This window comes from Molossus molossus, unplaced genomic scaffold (genome assembly GCF_014108415.1).
Source record: "Molossus molossus isolate mMolMol1 unplaced genomic scaffold, mMolMol1.p scaffold_m16_p_8, whole genome shotgun sequence".
Lineage (NCBI taxonomy): Eukaryota > Metazoa > Chordata > Mammalia > Chiroptera > Molossidae > Molossus > Molossus molossus.
In genome coordinates, this window is record NW_023425402.1 from 4,622,697 (window position 1) to 4,641,407 (window position 18,711).

An 18,711-nucleotide genomic window follows, 5' to 3' on the forward strand; every position below is an offset into this window, starting at 1 on the left:
CCTTCTCTTTCAGACACTCTTTTAGACCATTGTTTTGCTCTCTAGTAAATGCCAGGCTCTGTCAGCATCCAGAGATAGAAGAGTTAGAAGCCAGTCCCTCTGGTAGCAGTTGGAAATGTTGGAAGGCTAGGTGTATAATTCAACCCCTTCCAGGGAGAAGCTGGAGGCTTGTTTTATGGCTGAAGCAACTCAGGGGAAGGAACAACGGGAAGTGTCCACACACTAGGTCAGGTTCCCCAGGAGACTAGTGGAGACGGCCTGCTCCGTCAGCTCAGAGAGGCAGGAGAGTTAGAAGCCAGATTCGTGGCAGCAGAGGGAGAGGTCAGGGCGCTAGATGAGCAGTCTAACTAACTCCTTCCAGAGAGAAGCTGGGAGCTGGGCTTTATCACTGGAGCCAGGGTCAGTGAGGGAGGAGCCACAGGCCAATTCAAATCCACTGCTTTCTTCTGTTTCCCTAAGACACGAGGAATCCAGGCCCTGCCAGGAACAGGAGGGTTAAAAGCCAAATCCTCACCCAAACCGGTATGACTCACTGGTTGAGCATTGACCCATGCACTAAGAAATCACTGATTCGATTCCCAATCAGGGCACATGCCCAGGTTGTGGGCCCAATCCCCAGTGAGGGGCATGCAGGAGGCAGCCGGTGGATGTTCTCTCTCATCGATGTTTCTATCTCTTTCTCTTTCCTTTCCTCTCTCTCTAAAATCAAAAAAGAAAAAATATTTAAAAAAATAAAAAATAAATAAAAGCCAAATCCTCAGTCAGCACCTGAAAAGCTAGGATGTTTGAGGTGTAGTCTATTTCCTTCCAGGGAGCACGGGCGAGCTGGGCTGTACCACCTGCTGACTCTGCTGAGCCACGGAGAGGAGCCCCAGGAGGTGCTCGCTCCATTCAGCGCCGCCTCTCTGTTCCCTGTGGTCCCTGGGCAGCAGCACATCCTGGGCCTGCTGGCTCCAAAAAGGTGAGTTAGAAACCAGACCTCAGGTAGTGGCCAGGAAAGTTGTGTGTGGTCCAAACCCTTTGCTCCTCAAAGAAATGCTGAGAGTTGGGGTTCCCTCCTGGTTGTGCGGTGCTATGTGGGCGAGGGGTTTATGGCAAGCTTTCCTACCAGTTTCGTTGTGGGTATTTTCTCACTTCCCCTGTACGCAAGTGTCTCTTGAACAGTTTCTGGATTTCTCACCAAGAAAACTGATCCATGTGTAACAGTAGATTCAGTGTGTCCCTGGGGGAGGAGAGTCCGCAGCCTCCTTGTCCACCGTCTTGCTGGTATCACTCACCCTGAGAATGTTTTGAAATAGGAAATCGACAGGGTTGGAGCTGTGTTTTCAGAGCAATGTAAAGTGTGTTAAGCGGAGTAGGAACTGGAATCAGGGAGATGGGATAAGAAATTATTGTTATTATGTGAGGAGACATGAATTAGAATGATGAAGACAACGGGAGCAGGAAAGGGGGAACTGTGCAAATTCAAGGTGGAGGCCCAACCAAGTTCTAGAAGTACGTGGAGGGGTTCTGTGGGCACCCACGAGCAGCCGTGGAGCACACCGGAGCCTCCCGGGAGCAGCTCAGATGCAGCCAGCTGGCTTCCAGGGATCAGAGGAGTGGCCCCAGCAAAGGACCCAGTCATGGACGGTTCTGAGAGGGTCAAGGTCACATTCATGAGGTGCCCCGGACCCAGGGGAGAGAAACTGCGCCTGATCCACAACTGGGTGCACGTGTGGGCTGCACTGGCTGATGGACTGTCAGGTTCTGAAGTGGCTGAAGTCAGGTGAGATGGGAAGTGTCCCTAAATGAAAAGCACCCCGAATGAAGAAGGCTGGCAGTTGAACTAGTTTGAGCACAAGGCAGAAACATCGCAGGGAGCAAGGGGCGTGCGTATAGTTACCGTACCCTTGCCTGAGCCAGCCCCGCCTGAGGGAACGTGTGTACAAGGAAAGCAGACAGCAAAGAACTAAGTCATTACGGACCTACAGGCTCCGATTTGGGAAAGTCCTCTGAACAGGCTGTTCCCCCCCATGCCTCTCAATCCTCACTATGTAATTCAAGGTCATGCATATTCCATTTGAAGGTCTATTTCCATCTTTTCAACAGCACACTTTTCCACTAACCTAATTCTAGCATTTATACTTTAAATGTCTAGAAATAAATTCAATAATGAAAATATGTCTAAGAAATAAAAATTTCAAAGGCCGTTATCTTTTTAAAATCTCCAACCCTAGTTAAGCCTAAAGTAAATGACTCCCCTGCCAAGAAGGGGCCCCTGCAGCACCCCAACCTGCTTGCCTGCCACATGACAGATTTCTACCCAGGCAACATCCAAGACCGCTGGTTCCGGAACGGACAGGAGGAAACATCAGGGCTGTGTCTGCCATGATGGAGCCTGGACCGTCCAGATCCTGGTGGTGCTGGAAATGACCCCCAGCAGAAGGTCTGCCCCTGCCAAGTGGAGCTCTCCAGCCTGGCCAACCTGTCGTCATGGAGCCCAGTGAGTTTCTCCCTGACGACCCGCTGGGCCCACATTCTGGAGATCAGGAGGCACTCTGGCTCTGGGGTCCACTCAGCTTGCGTGTCAATAAGCTGGGATCATATCTACCCCCATTTTTTTCTTATACAAGCCCCTGAGAATAGTTCAGAGCTGGGAGCAATGCAGATGTGCCCAACCCTGGACCTAGGAGATACTAAGGATTCATAGATCTGCACCCTTGTCCAAATATCCAGGAAACGCCAACCCCTTCCTGAATTGCCCTCAGCCTGGGGCCTGTCCTCTTCCTTCCAGCCAAGTCTGGGGTACCTTGATAGGCAGCTGCCAGCATCAGCTCGGGAGCCTTTCTGAGGCCACACCCTAAGTTCCAGAACCTGGAGGTCCTTTCTAAATGTACTCCCTGGTCTCCAGCTGGGGTTTTACACCAGGCTCCAGAATCTCAGGCTGTACCTGAGGGGGTGCAGCAGGGGGAGGTGAGACTGCTCGGGGCCTCCGCCTGGACCACGATGCTGGCTGGCTCTTGGGCTTTGAGCCGGAGCTCATCTTCCTGTAGTGAGCACCTTCGTGCACCTGACAAGGAGAACGGTAAGAGCCTGAAAGGCGGCTAAGGTTTGTCTTTCCCTAGAATGACTCACCCATCTCCCATGATAGAGAACGAAGCAGAGAAGTCACGCAGAGAGCTCTGGAGGCCACTGACATCAGATTGTTGGGGAGAAAGGCGACCTGTAGGGAGAGTCCCCAGGCTGGACGCTTATCCCAGTCGGATGCAGGAGGTCTCCAGGGCCATGGGCTCATTCAGGGGTCATTCAGTTCAATGCTGGATTCATCTTTATGCACCCCCGCTGCACCCCCCATCCGCAACTCCCAGGGATAGGATCATGGGATGGAGAAGTTTGTGTAATTGTCTCATGTGTTTTTAATGGCTAAATACATTCTTTCCTCCTCGCATTTTCGTTCCATGAGGATATTGAAAAGCAGATCGCATTCCTGCCTTGTTTTTCCCGAGGGGTGGGTTGCAGCCGGGTGGAAGTCCCTCCGCTGTAGGCGACTGAGGCACCTAAGGGAGGAATCTCAGGCCTGAAGCTCTCAGCCCCAGCCCTCCGCCGGGTGCGGGAAACAGTAACTGCGCTGATGAAGGAAGCCCGGAAAACCCGTCTTCCTCAGGCACACTCGGTCTCCCACCGTAATTTCTTTCCTGGGACTTAGAGGGAGAAGGGTCAGCAAACAGACTGACTTTTTCTTTTTTCTCCACCGGCTCCGGGTCTGCCGGAGAGCCTGTGTGGTCGGGAGCGCGCTCTGCGTCTCTCCGCCTCGGGGGTTCTGGGCGCACCGGCTCCCGGGGCCCCAGACCTGCCCTGGAGCTGGCTTCCGCAGCCCTTCTGAGTCCAGCACGTTTCTCACCGGGCCTCCACCCAGCTTCCCTCTTAATTCACAGATAATGACGATTCAGTGTCATTGTCTGCTCTCCTGCGACGGTGCACCGCGGTCTGCATGGCGCTCTGCCGTGAGGATTTGGATAAACAGCAGGAGTTAACGAAGGTCCTTGTTGTTGATCCATAGGCAAGAAGGAAAACGTGACCGGGTATCTCCTGGCTATTGGTAAGGTGGCGAGCTGTCAGGAGCCCCTGGGAACTTGCTGTGTACCCTGTGAATTTGGGCTGCCCCGAATTCACCTTTTCCACTTTCATCCAGGTGGCTCGGGGACCGTCATTCTCAGTTATGGGAGGATGAGCAGACCTTGAATTCTGGGTTATCCGACCCGTATTCACACAGCACTGACTCAACATATAATTTATGAGATGTTTCACCATTACCATTTAGAAATCAAATTCAGATCAGAATTTAAAAATTAGAAACATAATGTAATAAACGCAAACCCCTTTCTTTGCACACAGTAACAAATGGTCCTTGACCAAAAAAAAATCAAAACCAAAAACAAAAAAGACTGAGTTTTAATGCATCATCATATAAAAGATACAGACGTGTCCACTACGCGGCGCTCACCTGACCACCCAGACCTCCGGTCCTAGGGGCTCACGCGGTGGAAATGCGTCCAGCTGTTAGAAAGAATCAAGGCAACAGACAAAGACACAGCGCTCTCTCCAACGAGGGCCCGCTGCCACAGTCCCAGCTGCTGGCAGGCTTTGTGTCCCCTGTCAGATGATCGGTCCCCAGTCTGCATTCCCACCAGCAGTGTACTAGAGTCCCCTTTTCTCCACACCCTCGCCAACACTTGTTGTTTGATGATTTGTTGATGGCGGCCATTCTGACAGGTGTGAGGTGATACCTCATTGTTGTTTTAATTTTCATCTCTCTGATGATTAGTGATGATGAGCATTTCTTCATATGTTTCTTAGCCATTTGTATGTCCTGTTTGGAGAGGTGTCTATTCAGTTCCTCTGCCCATTTTTTAATTGGATTCTTTGTCTTCCTTTTGTGGAGTTGTATGAGCACTCTATATGTATTGGAAATTAACCCCTTATCTGATATATCATTGGCAATTATGCTCTCCCATACAGTGGGTAGCCTTTCCATTTTGATGATTGTATCTTTCGCTGTGCAGAAGCTTTTGAGTTTGATGTAGTCCCACGTGTTCATTTTCTCCTTTGTTTCTATTGCCTTAGGTGATGTATCGGTGAAAATTCTGCTGCATATGATGTCTGAAATTTTGTTGCCTACAGTCTGTTCTAGGATTTTTATGGATTCATGAGTTACATTTAAGTCTTTTATCCATTTTGAGTTTATTCTCGTATAGGGTGTAAGTTGATGGTCTAGTTTCATTTTTCTGCAGTAGCTGTCCAATTTTTCCAGCACCATTTATTAAAGAGGCTGTCCTTACTCCACTGTATGCCCTTGCCACCTTTGTCAAATATTAATTGAGCATATTGCCTTGGGTCCATTTCTGGGTTCTCTGTTCTGTTCCACTGGTCTATATGCCTGTTCTTGAGCCAGTACCAGGCTGTTTTGGTTACAGTCGCTTTGTAGTATAACCTGACATCTGGTACTGTGATCCCTCCAACTTTGTTCTTCCTTTTCAAGATTGCTGTGGCTATTCGAGGCCTTTTTTGGTTCCATATGAACCATTGAAATAATTGTTCTAATTCTGTGAAGTATGCCGTTGGTATTTTGATGGGGATTGCATTGAATCTATAGACTGCTTTGGGAAGTATGGACATTTTAATGATGTTAATTCTCCCAATCCATGAACAGGGTATGTGCTTCCACTTTTTTATATCTTCCTCTATTTCTTTTTTTCAATGACCTGTAGTTTTCTGCGGATAGGTCCTTTATTTCTTTGGTTAAGTTTATTCCTAGGTATCTTAATTTTTTTGCCACAATGGTAAATGGGATTTTTTGCTTAATTTCTCTTTCTGTGAGTTCATCATTGGTGTATAAGAATGCCATCGATTTCTTGACATTAATTTTGTATCCTGCTACTTTGCCAAATTCATTTATTAAGTCTAGTAAACTTTTGATAGAGTCTTTGGGGTTTTCTATGTACAGTATCATGTCATCTGCAAATAATGACAGTTTCACTTCCTCCTTTCCAATTTGGATCCCTTTTATTTTTTCTTCCTGTCTGATTGCTGTGGCTAAGACTTCCAGTACTATGTTAAATAGGAGTGGCGAAAGTGGGCATCCTTGCCTTGTTCCTGTTCTTAAGGGAAATGCTTTTAGTTTTTGCCCATTGAGTATGATGTTAGCTGTAGGTCTTCATTTCACTTTTTAAAATTACTTTTGAGTAATGTTAGATTTACAGAAGAGTTACAAAGCTAGAAAACAGAGTTTTCACTCAGCTTCCCTTAATGTTAACATCTAACAAAATCGTGTTAGGACTAAGAAACTCAGCAACTTGGTGCAACATTATTAGCTGAACCACAGGCTTTATTTGGATTTCGCCAGGTTTTCCACTTCTGCGCTCCTTCTGTCCCAGGATCACACCCGGGCACCTTGACGCATCATGTTGTCCTGCCTCCGTAGTCGCCTCCGATCTGCGGGATTTCTTTACCCGTTCTTGTGGCCTTGAAAGTTCTGAAGTATACCAAACAGATAATTTGCAGAATGTCACTCACTTTGAATTTGCTTGATGTTTTTGTCTTGATTATACTGGATTGTGGGTTTGGGGGAAGAATACCATAGAGGCAAAGGGCCCTTCTCATCACATCTGTCAGGGGCACATGATATTAACATGACCTTTATCACCTGGTTCAGGTCGAGTCTAATGAGTTTCTCCACTGTAAAATACAGTTGACCTGTGAACAACATGGGGGTTAGGGGCACCCTGCATAGTCGAAAATCTTCATACAATGTTTGACTCAACCAAAATTTAACTACTAATAGCCTGCGGTAGACCACATGCCTTACCAATAACTGAGAGTCGGTTAACATGGTTTGTATGTTATATGTATAATATACTATATTCTTACATAAAGTAGCTAGAGAAAAGAGAATGTTATTAAGAAAGTCATAAGGAAGAGAAAATGCATTTGCAATACTGTATGTATTTATACAATAAGTCTGTGCATCAGTGGACCTGCACACTTCAAACCCATGGTGTTCAGGGTCAGCTGGGCTAACATTACCGTTACTGGTAATTTTTCACTTTCCATATTCTACTTTTTGGAAGCAAGTCGCAAGTCCCCAAGTCTAGCCCACATTCAAGGGGAGGAGTTAAGCTCCACCTCCTGAAGGGGATTCTCTTCATATACAACTTGGTAATCTAGTAGGGAGATTTGCCCCTACTTCCTAATTCAAAAATGTTTCAATCGTTGCACCCTGGCCAGTGTGGCACAGCAGTTAGAATGTTGGCCTGCAGAGCGGAGGGTCACAGGTTTGATTCTTAGTCAAGGCCAGGTACCTGGGTTGCAGGTTCAATCCCCAGCTAGTCAGGGTTGTATGGGAGTCAACCAATCAATGTGTGTCTCTCACATCTCTCTCTCTCTCTCTCTCTCTCTCTCTCTCTCTCTCCCTCCCTCCCTCCCTTCCACTCTATTTAAAATAGAAAAAAAAAAAAAGAAGAAGAAGGAAAAAATCAATGAAAAAATACCCTCAGGTGAGGATTAACACACACACACAAAAAAAAACAGTTTCAACCATCCATGCGAGGATGAACTTACGGCTGCTCACTTTAAGCTTTGGGCTGTGACCCAGCACTGGGTCCTGGTTGCTCACTGTCCCGGCTGTGCTTGGGCAGCTCGCAGGCTCCGGTGCCCTTCCACATGCTCACGCTGGGGAGGCACACTTCCTCTGCGGCACCAAGACGTTCCAGGCTCCCCTTGTCTTTTTATGTCTTACCCTGGAATCAGCTGTGTTTCTAAGGAGCCCAGGTTCCTTTTCCAGGAGAGTGACATCTCGAGACCCAGGTCTGGGCTCGGCTCACGGTTCACTTTTCTGAAGACGCAGAGGGCCCGAGAGCTGGCCAGGCTCTCAGGAGGACAGGCTCAGAGCGAGTTCGGGGCAGCCTTCCTGCCCCCACGCAGGCCGGTCCTCCACGCACACCTTCGTTTCTTAAAGCTTCTGTTGGCTGGTGTCAGGGCTCAGACATTAATAATTATGTTCCCTAATCTGTGGAGATTTTCCTAAAAGCAGTAATTTCAAGTTCCTTTTTTATTATTTTTATTTTATTTTTAATTTTATTTTTGTTACAGATGTTTCTCCTTTTTTAAATTTTATTTTTATTACAGATGTTTCTCCTTTTTTACCCCATTGACACCCTCCTCCCCATGCCCCCCGCCCCATCCCCAGCTTTCTTGTCCATGTCCATTGGTTATGCATACATGCATATAAGTTCTGTGGTTTATCTCTCCCTCCCTCCACCACCCCCTCTTCTGAGGGGTGTCAGTCTGTACCCTTCTTCCATGTTTCTGGGTCTTCCATGTTCATTATATTCTGTATATAAGTGAGATCATGTGGTATTTGTCTTTTTCTGCTTGGCTTATTTCACTTAGGATAATACTTTCCAGGTCCCTCCATGTTGTCTCAAAGGATAAGAGGTCTTTCTTTCTTACAGCTGCATAGTACTCCATTGTGTATATGTACCACTGCTTTTTTATCCATTCCTCTACTGGTGGACACTTGGGCTGTTTCCAGATCTTAGCTATTGTAAATAGTGCTGCTATGAACATGGGGGTACATATATTCTTCCTGATTGGTGTTTCAGGCTTCTTAGGGTATATTCCTAGAAGTGGGATCACTGGGTCAAATGGAAGTTCAATTTTTAATTTTTTGAGGTGACACCATATTGTTTTCCATAGTGGCTGCACCAGTCTGCATTCCCACCAGCAGTGTATTAGAGTCCCCTTTTCTCCACACCCTCGCCAACACTTGTTGTTTGATGATTTGTTGATGGCGGCCATTCTGACAGGTGTGAGATGATATCTCGTTGTTTTAATTTTCATCTCTCTGATGATTAGTGATGATGAGCATTTTTTCATATGTCTCTTGGCCATTTGTATGTCCTGTTTGGAGAGGTGTCTATGCAACTCCTCTGCCCATTTTTTAATTGGGTTCTTTGTCTTCCTTTTGTTGAGTTGTATGAGCACTCTATATATATTGGAAATTGACCTCTTATCTGATATATCATTGGCAATGATGTTCTCCCATACAGTGGGTTGCCTTTCCATTTTGATGGTTGTTTCTTTTGCTGGGGAGAAGCTTTTGAGTTTGGTATAGTCCCATGTGTTCATTTTTTCCCTTGTTTCTGTTGCCTTAGGTGATGTATCAGTGAAAATTCTGCTCCGTATGATGTCCGAAATTTTGTTGCCTACATTTTCTTCTAGAATTTTTATGGATTCACGAGTCACATTTAAGTCTTTTATCCATTTTGAGTTTATTTTTGTGTATGGTGTAAGGTGATGGTCTAGTTTCATTTTTTTGCATGTAGCTGTCCAATTTTCCCAACACCATTATTAAAGAGGCTGTCTTTACTTCACTGTATGCTCTTGCCACCTGTGTCAAATATTAATTGAGCATATTGCCTTGGGTCCATTTCTGGGTTCTTATTCTATCTTCATTATATGTTCCTGTAAAGGGCAAGGGAGGGTCAGGAATCCTTTGTATACTTCTAGCCCCTCTAGGTGGTACCATAGTTTTCCTTTTATCCAATAAGCTATATAAGGAAACCCTTGAACAGTGGGTAGGGGTCGATGCAATTTTCTTTTATTATCTTGAAATACTCTTTCTATCTGGGGAGGAGGCACAGGAGTATAAGGTGCCTCCATTAGTTCTATCTGTCATAATTCATACATGAATTATTTATTAGGGACTTTTGGGGAAAATTTTTTACCTAATTGAATTAGTAAATTATTAAGATAGTCTGGACATGCAGTGGTGACTGTTTCAGGGGAAGCTGGAGTTTCTTCAGAATTTAATTGAAGAGGCATGATTTCAGATACCTTGTTTGTTATTCCCAGGTTAGTCATATAGTAGAATAATAATTCCCAATATTATAATTCCCGCAATACCGATTAATCCCATCCCCATGCTACGTCCTCTTCCTAGAAGATGCATTCCTCGAAGCTTTGTTCTCCACATCTGGACTTTGTCAGACAATATGGTTGGAAGAGGATGTGGCAGGTGTGTCACATTTATTGATTTGCAAATATTGTACCAGCCTTTTATCCCTGGGATGAATCCCACTTGGTCATGGTGAATAATTATTTTAATATATTGCTGAATCCAATATGCTAATATTTATTTTGTTGAGGATTTTGGCCTCTATGTTCATCAGGGCTATTGACCTCTAGTTTTCTTTCTTTGTAGTGTCTTTATCTGGTTTTGAAATTAGGATAATGCTGGCAGCATAAAAAGAACTTGGAAGTCTTCCTTTCTCTTGAATTTTTTAAATAGTTTGAGGAGAATAGGTATTAGTTCTTTCTTGAATGTTCAGTAAAATATGCCTGTGTTTTATTGGACCTGGGCTTTTGTTTGCTAGGAGTTTATTGATTACAGTTTCAATATCCTTAATTGTTACTGGTCTGTTCAAGTTTTCTGACTCTTCCTGGTTCACTTTTGAGAGACTGTGTGATTCTAGGAATTTCTCCATTTTGCCTAGGATGTCCAATTTGTTGGCATATAATTGTTCATAATATTTTCTAACAATCCTTTGTGTTTATATGGTGTCAATTGCTACTTCTCCTCTTTCATTTCTGATTTTTTTTTTATTTGGGTCCCTCTCTTTGTTTCTTGGTGAGTCTGGCTAAAGTTTTATCAATTTTGTTTACCTTTTCAAAGAACCATCTCTTGGTTTCATTGATCTTTTATGGTGTTTGTTTTGGTTTGGTTTGGTTTGTTTTGTGGTTTTTTTTTTGTCTCTCTGTCATTTATTTCCACTCTGACCTTAATTATTCCCTTCTACTTGTTCTGGTTTTTGTTGTTGTTGTTCACTTTCTAGTTCTTTAAGTTTTAGGGTTAGATAGTATATTAGAAATTTTTCTATGAACTTCCCTCTCACAACTGCTTTCTCTGTGTCCTATAGAGTTTGTGTTGTTTGTGTTCATTTTCATTTTTTTCCAGGAAGTTTTTATTTCTTCCTTGATCTCCTTGGTAACCCATTTATTGTTTAATAACATGATATTTAGACTACCATGTGTTTGAATATTTTTTAGTGTTTTTATTGTAATTAATTTCTAGTTTCATGCCATTGTGAACTGAGAAGATGCTTGATATGATTTCAATCTTCCTGAACTTGTGGAGATTTAGTTTGTGTCCTAACATGTGGTCTATCTTTGAGAATCTTCCATGTGCACTTGAGAAGAATGTATATTCTGCAGTTTTGGGGTGTAATCCTCTACAAATATCTACTAAATCCATCTGATCTAGTGCACTGTTTAGGGTCTCTGTTTCCTTGTTAATTTTTTGTCTAGAGGATCTACTGAGTGATGTCAGTTTGGTGTTGAAGCCCCCTACAAGATTGTATTGCTGTCAATTTCTTCCTTGAAGTTCTCCAGAAGTTTTTTAAAATATATTTTTGTGCTCCTATATTGGTTACATATACGTTTACCAAGGTCACATCCTCTTATTGGATCAATCCTTTTAATATTATGTAGTAGACTTCTCTGTCTTTTGTTATGGCCTTCATTTTGAAGTCTATTTGATCAGATATGAATATTGCTACCCTAGCTTTTTTTTTCCATTTCCTTAGAAAAAGTTTTTTCATCCCTGCACTTTTAACCTGTGTGAGTCTTTTGTTTTGAGGTGGGTCTCTTATAGACAGCATATACACGGGTCATGCTTTCTTATCCATTCAGCTACTCTGTGTCTTTTAATACATTTAAATTTACAATTATTATTGATATGTACTTATCTATTGCCATTTTTATTTTTTATGCTCATGTTTTTCTCCCTTTTTCATTCTGCTTATTGCAGTAGTCCCTTTAACATTTCTTTTCTTTCTTTCTTTAAATTATTTTTATTAACTTATTTTTGTTACAGATGTTTCTCCTTTTTCCCTCATTGACCCCCACCTCTCCATCCCTCCCCCACCACCCTGTTCCCAGCTTTGTTGTCTATATTCATTGGTTATTCATATATGCATATAAGTTCTGTGGTTTATCTCTTCCAGCCCACCCCCCTTCTGAGGTTTTTCAGTCTGTACCTTAATTCTATATCTCCCTGTGGGTACTGGTGTTCCACAAATTGTGGTTCCCTCTGCTGGATTTGGGTGTGTATGGAAGGGACCAAGATGAACACCAATGTCTGGTCTTATTTTCTTGGGCAGGCCAGGCAAATATTCAGTTATCCCAGAGCCTCTGCCTGTTAGTCTCGGTCACTTAGTGATCCTCAGGTTGTAGCCCCCAGCTGAATAAAAACTCCCCCAGGTGGGTAGGGTTAAAGGATTTCCAGCAGGTGAGGCAATTGCTTCCCACCCCCACCTCCATCCCCAGCTAAAGCTGTTTTTAGAGGAAAACTCTGCCTGAAGAAAATGGTTTCTGCAGCGTGGGTTAATGACTCAACACAGGGGCCCTGGCAGCTGTCTTCACAGCTCTGACCACAGAGTCTCAAAACCCATTGACTGCCCCTGGCCAGTGGTTAGAGCATCAGCCCGTGGACCAGAGTCCTGGGTCCACTTCCCACTAAGGGCATGTACCTCAGTTGCAATTTGTCCCTAGCCCCAGTTGGGGTCGTGTGGGTGGCAACCACTCAATGTGTCTGTCTCACATCGATGTTTCTCTCTCTTCTTCCTTCTCTCTCTCCCACTCTATTTGAAGATAAATGCAAAAATGTCCTCAGGTGAGGAGGGAAGAAAAACCCAATGACTCTGACCCAGGCCCAAGAATCAAAGTGCCCAAAGACTCATCTTCACCTGCAGGCTTGCTGGTAGTCTCTGACAGTTAATGAGCCTTAAGCTTCAGTTCTGTGCTAGGTTAAATTCCAAAGGGTGGGGAAGTTGCTTCCCCAGTGGACTAAAACTCCTCTGATGGGGAAAGACTGCCTGACAAAAATGGTTTCTATAGCATGGAGGAATGACTCAGCATTAGGCTCCCGATGGCCTCCTTCCCAGCTCTCCCCAACACCATGAACCCCCGACTCCTCATGCAGCTCCAGTCCTGTCTGCCCTCCCACTGAGGGAACCCAAGGTGAGTGACTGTAGTGTAATTTAGTGCAATGGTTCTTCAAGCAAGCGCCCATATTCCTAGTGCCTCTCCCTGCTGGACAGAACCTCTGCTCTAGTATTTTTCAAAGCCAAGTGTCATGTGAGCACCTTTCCCTGTTCTGCCACTCTGCTGGGGATCCAGCTTGGGGTTTAAACTTCAGATTTCTCACAGGGAACTTCTCACAGCTAAGATAGCCCTCGGTGGCTGCCTGTGAGAGCCCAGCCAGCCCTCTTGTGCCTCCACACTTCCTACCAGTCTCAATTTGGGCTCCTCTTTACGTCCTTGGTTATAAGGGTTCTCTCTAGCTGGTCTTCAGTTGGTTATTCCAGATGACTTTTTTTTCAATTTTTATTAATTTATTTTTGATACAGATGTTTCTCTTTTTTTCCCCCTAGACACCCTCCTCCCCATCTCATGCCCCCCCCCTTGCCCCGAGCATTGTTGTCTATGTCCATTGGTTATGCACACATGCATATAAGTCCTTTAGTTTATCTCATCCATCCCCTCCTCACCCCCCTCCTCTGAGGTCTGTCAGTCTGAACCATACTCTTTTCTATGTCTCTGGGTCTGTTTTGTTCATCAGCTTATTTTGTTCATTATATTCCACAAATAAGTGAGATCATGTGGTATTTGTCTTTCTCTGATTGACTTATTTCACTTAGCATAATGTTCTCCAGGTCCCTCCATGTTGTCACAGAGGATAAGAGATTTTTCTCTCTTAGAGCTGCATAATATTCCATTGTGTACATGTACCACAGCTTTTTTATCCTTTCATCTACTGATGGACACTTGGGCTATTTCCAGATCTTAGCAATTGTAAATAGTACTGCTATGAACATAGGGGTACATATTTCTTTCTGATTGGTGTTTCAGGCTTCTGAGGATATATTCCTAGAAGTGGGATCACTGGGTCAAATGGCAATTCCATTTATATTTTTTGAGGAAACACCTTGTTATTTTCCATAGTGGCTGCACCAGTCTGCATTCCCACCAACAGTGTACTAGAGTCCTCTTTTTTCACACCCTCGCCAACACTTGTTGTTTGATGATTTGTTAATGGCAGCCGTTCTGACAGGTGTGAGGTGATATCTCATAGTTAATTTGCATCTCTTTGATAATTAGTGACGTTGAGCATTTTTTCGTGTGTCTCTTGGCCATTTGTATGTCCTGTTTGGAGAGGTGTCTATTTAGGTCCTCTGTCCATTTTTTAATTGGGTTCTTTGTCTTCCTTTTGTTGAGTTGTATGAGCACTCTATATATATTGGAAATTAACCCCTTATCTGATGTATCATTGGTGATTATGCTCTCTCATATAGTGGGTTCTCTTTCCATTTTGATGATTGTTTCTTTTGCTGTGCAGAAGCTTTTTAGTTTGATGTAGTTTCATGTGTTCATTTTTTCCTTTGTTTCTCTTGCCTTAGGCATTGTATCAGTGAAAATTCTGCTGCATATGATGTCCGAAATTTTGTTGCCTACATTTTCCTCTAAGATTTTTATACATTCATGAGTCACATTTAGGTATTTTATCCATTTTGAGTTTATTCCTGTGTATAGTGTAAGTTGGTGGTCTAGTTTTTTTGTTTGTTTGTTTATTTTTTGGTGGGTTTTTTTTTTGGCATCTAACTGTCCAATTTTCCCAAAATCTTTTATTGAAGAGGCTGTCTTTACTCCATTGTATGTTCTTGCCACCTTTGTCAAATATTAATCGAGCATAATGTCTTGGGCCAATTTCTGTGTTCTCTGTTCTGTTCTGTTGATCTATATGCCTATTCTTGTGCTAGTACCAGGCAGTTTTGATTACAATGTCTTTGTAGTATAACCTGATATCAGGTACTGCGATATCTCCTGTTGTCCTTCTTTTTCAAGATTGCTGTGGCTATTCGAGGTCTTTTTTGGTTCCATATGAACTTTTGAAGTATTTGTTCTAGTTCTGTGAAATATGTCATTGGTATTTTAAAAGGGATAGCATTGAATCTATAGATATTTGGGTAGTATGGACATTTTAATGATGTTAATTCTTCCAATCCATGAACAAGGTATATGCTTCCATTTTTTATATCTTCCTCTGTTTCTTTTTCAATGTCCTATAGTTTTCTGAAAATAGGTTGTTGTTTTTTACTTCTTTGCTAAAGTTTATTCCTAGGTACCTTAATTTTTAATTTTTTTTATTTTTATTTTTTGCTGCAATGGTAAATGGGGTTGTTATTTTAATTTCTCTATCTGTGACTTCATTATTGGTGTATAGAATGTCATCAATTTTTTATTTTGATTTTGTATCCTGCTAACTTGCCAACTTTGTTTATTAAATCTGGTAGATCATTGATGGAGTCTTTAGGGTTTTCTATATACAATATAATGTCATCTGCAAATAATGACAGTTTCACTTCCTCTTTTCCCATTTGAATCTCTTTTATTTTTTCTTCATGTCTGATTGCTGTGGCTAAGACTTCCAGTACTATGTTAAATAAAAGCGGTGAAAGTGGGCATCCCTGTCTTGTTCCTGTTCTTAAGGGAAATGCTTTGTTTTTGCCCATTGAGTATGATTTTGGCATAGGTTTTTCATATATGGCCTTTATTATATCAAGATATGATCCCTCTATTCCCACATTGCTGAGCGTTTTTATCAGAAATGGGTGCTGAATTTTGTCAAATGCTTATTCAGCGTCTATTGATATGATCATATTGTTTTTAGCTTTTCTTTTCTTTATGTGGTGTATCACATTTATTGATTTGTGAATATTGTGCCAGCCTAGCATCCCTGGGATGAATCCCACTTGGTCATGGTGAATAATTTTTTTGATGTATTACTGGATCCAATTTGCTAATATTTTGTCAAGGATTTTGGCATCTATGTTCATCAGGGATATTGGCCTGTAGTTTTCTTTCTTTGTAAGTGTCTTTATCTGTTTTGGAATTAGAATTATGCTGGCCTCATAAAACAAGTTTGGAAGTCTTTCTTCTTTTAAATTTTTTGGAATAGTTTGAGGAGAATAGGTGTTAATTCTTTGAATGTTTGGTAAAACTCCCCTATGAAACAGCCAAGCCTGGGCTTTTTTGCTGGGAGAGTCTTGATCACCTCTTCAATTTTCTGAGTTGTTATTAGTTTGTGCAAGTTTTCTATCTCTTCCTTGTTCAGTTTTGAGAGACTATATGTTTTTATAAATGTGTTCATTTTGCCTAGATTGTCCTATTTGTTTCCATATAATTGTTCATAGTAATTATTAACAATCCTTTGTATTTCTGTAATGTCAGTTGTTACTTCTCTTTCATTTCTGATTTTGTTTATTTGGATCTTCTCTTTTTGTTTCTTGGTGAGTCTGGCTGAGGGTCCATCAATCTTGTTTATTTTTTTAAAGAACTAGCTCTTTGTTCCATTGATCTTTTGAATTGTTTTTGTTCTGTTTTGTTTTGTTGTGTGTGTGTGTGTGTGTGTGTGTGTGTGTGTGTGTGTTGTTTTTAGTTTCTGTGTCGTTTACTTCTGCTCTGATTTTTAGTATTTCTTTCCTTCTACTTGCTCTGGGTTTTTCTTTTTGTTTGCTTTCTAGTTCTTTAGGTTGTAAGGTTAGATCATCAATTAGAAATTTTTCTTGTTTCTTGATGTAGGCCTGTAGTGCTATGAACTTCCCCCTGAGGACTGCTTTTGCTGCATCCCATAAGTTTTGTGTCATTGTGTGTTCATTTTCATTGGTTTCCAGGAAGTTTTTTATTTCTTCCTTGATCTCCTTGGTAACCTATTCATTGTTTAATAACATGCTATTTAGCCTCCATGTGTTCAAATGTCTTTGTGTGTTTTTGTTGTAGTTGATTTTTAGTTTTACGCCATTGTGATCTAAGAAGATGCTTGATATGATTTCAGTCTTTATGAACTCATGGAGATTTAGTTTGTGTCCTAACATGTGGTCTACCTTTGAGAATGTTCCATGTGCACTTGAGAAGAATGTGAATTCTGCAGTTTTGGGGTGTAATTCTCTGTAGATATCTATTAAATCCATCTGATCTAGTGCTTCATTTAGAGTCTGTGTTTCCTTGTTAACTTTTTGTCTAAAGGATATATCCAGTGCTGTCAGCGGGGTTTGAAGTCCCCTGCTATGATTGTATTGCTGTTGATTTCTCCTTTGAAGTTCTCCAGAATATTTTAATGTATTTTGGTGCTCCTATATTGGGTGCATATATGTTTACCATGGTTATATCTTCCTGTTGGATAGATCCTTTCAATATTATGTACTGGCCTTCTTTGTCTCTAGTTATGGACTTCATTTTGAAATCTATTTTATCAGATATGAGTATGGCTACCTCAGCTCTTTGTCCTTTCCATTTGCTTGAAAAATTTTTTTCCATCCATTCACTTTCAACCTATGTGAGTCTTGTGTTGTGAGGTAGATCTTCTGTAAACAACATATATATATGAGTCATGCTTTCTTATACATTCAGCTACTCTGTGTCTTTTGATAGGAGTGTTCAACCCATTTACATTTAAGGTTATTATTGATGTGTGCTTTTTTATTGCCATTTTTGTTTACTGTGGTTATATTTTTTTTCCTATTTCATCTATTAATTACAGCCATTCTTTTAATATTTTTTGGAGTGCTGGTTTGGTGCTAATAGTCCCTTAGCTTTTTTTTTTTTTTTTTTTTTGCCTGGGAAACTTGTTATTTAACCTTCTATTTTGAGTGATAGCCTTGCTAGATAGAGTAGTCTTGGATTCAGATCCTTGTTTTTCATTACCTTGATCACTTCATGCCATTCCCTCTGGTCTGTAGTGCTTATGTTGAGAAGTCAGCTGATAGCCTTATGGCGGTTCCTTTGTAGGTAATCTGTTGCTTATCTCTTGTTGCTTTTAGGATTCTCTCTTTGTCTTTAATTTTTGGCATTTTCATTATTATGTGTCTTGATGTGAGCCTGTTTGAGTTCTTCTTACTTGAGGCTCTCTGTGCTTCTTGAACTTGCATGCCATTTTCCTTCACCAAGTTAGGGAAGTTTTCTGTCACTATTTCTTCAAATATATTCTCTAACCCTTGCTCATTTTCTTCATCTTCTGGAACTCTTATGATGCAAATGTTGTTACATTTTCAGTTGTCCCACAGTTCTCTTAAGCTGTCTTCCTGTGTTTTAATTGTTTTTTTTCTTTTTGATTTTCTGATTAGGTGATTTTTTTCTACTCTGCCTTCTAATTCACTGATTCGGTCCTTGGCTTCCTCTACTCTGCTGGTTATTCCTTTCAATGTGTTCTTTATTTCTGCTATGTCATTCTTCATTTCTAATTGATTGGTTTTCAATGCTTCTGTATCTTTACTCATGGTCCTGAGCTCTTTCCGCATGCTGTTAAGCTTCCTCATTATCATCAGTCTGAACTCTACCTCTGATAACTGGCTTAATTGCATTTCATCTATCTCATCTTCAGTAGAGTTGTCTTGTTCTTTCATTTAGGATTTGTTTTGTTGTTGTTGTTGTTGTTTCATCATTTTGGCTATCTCAGTGGGTTTTGCCAAATTTTCCCTGTGGGTGTTGGTGTTCCACTGTTTGTGGCTCCCTCTACTGGGTTTGGATAAGTGTAAAAGGACCCACATTAAACACCACCATCAAGTCTTACTTCCCTGGGTAGATTTACAAGCCCAGGAATGGTTCAGTTATCCTCTA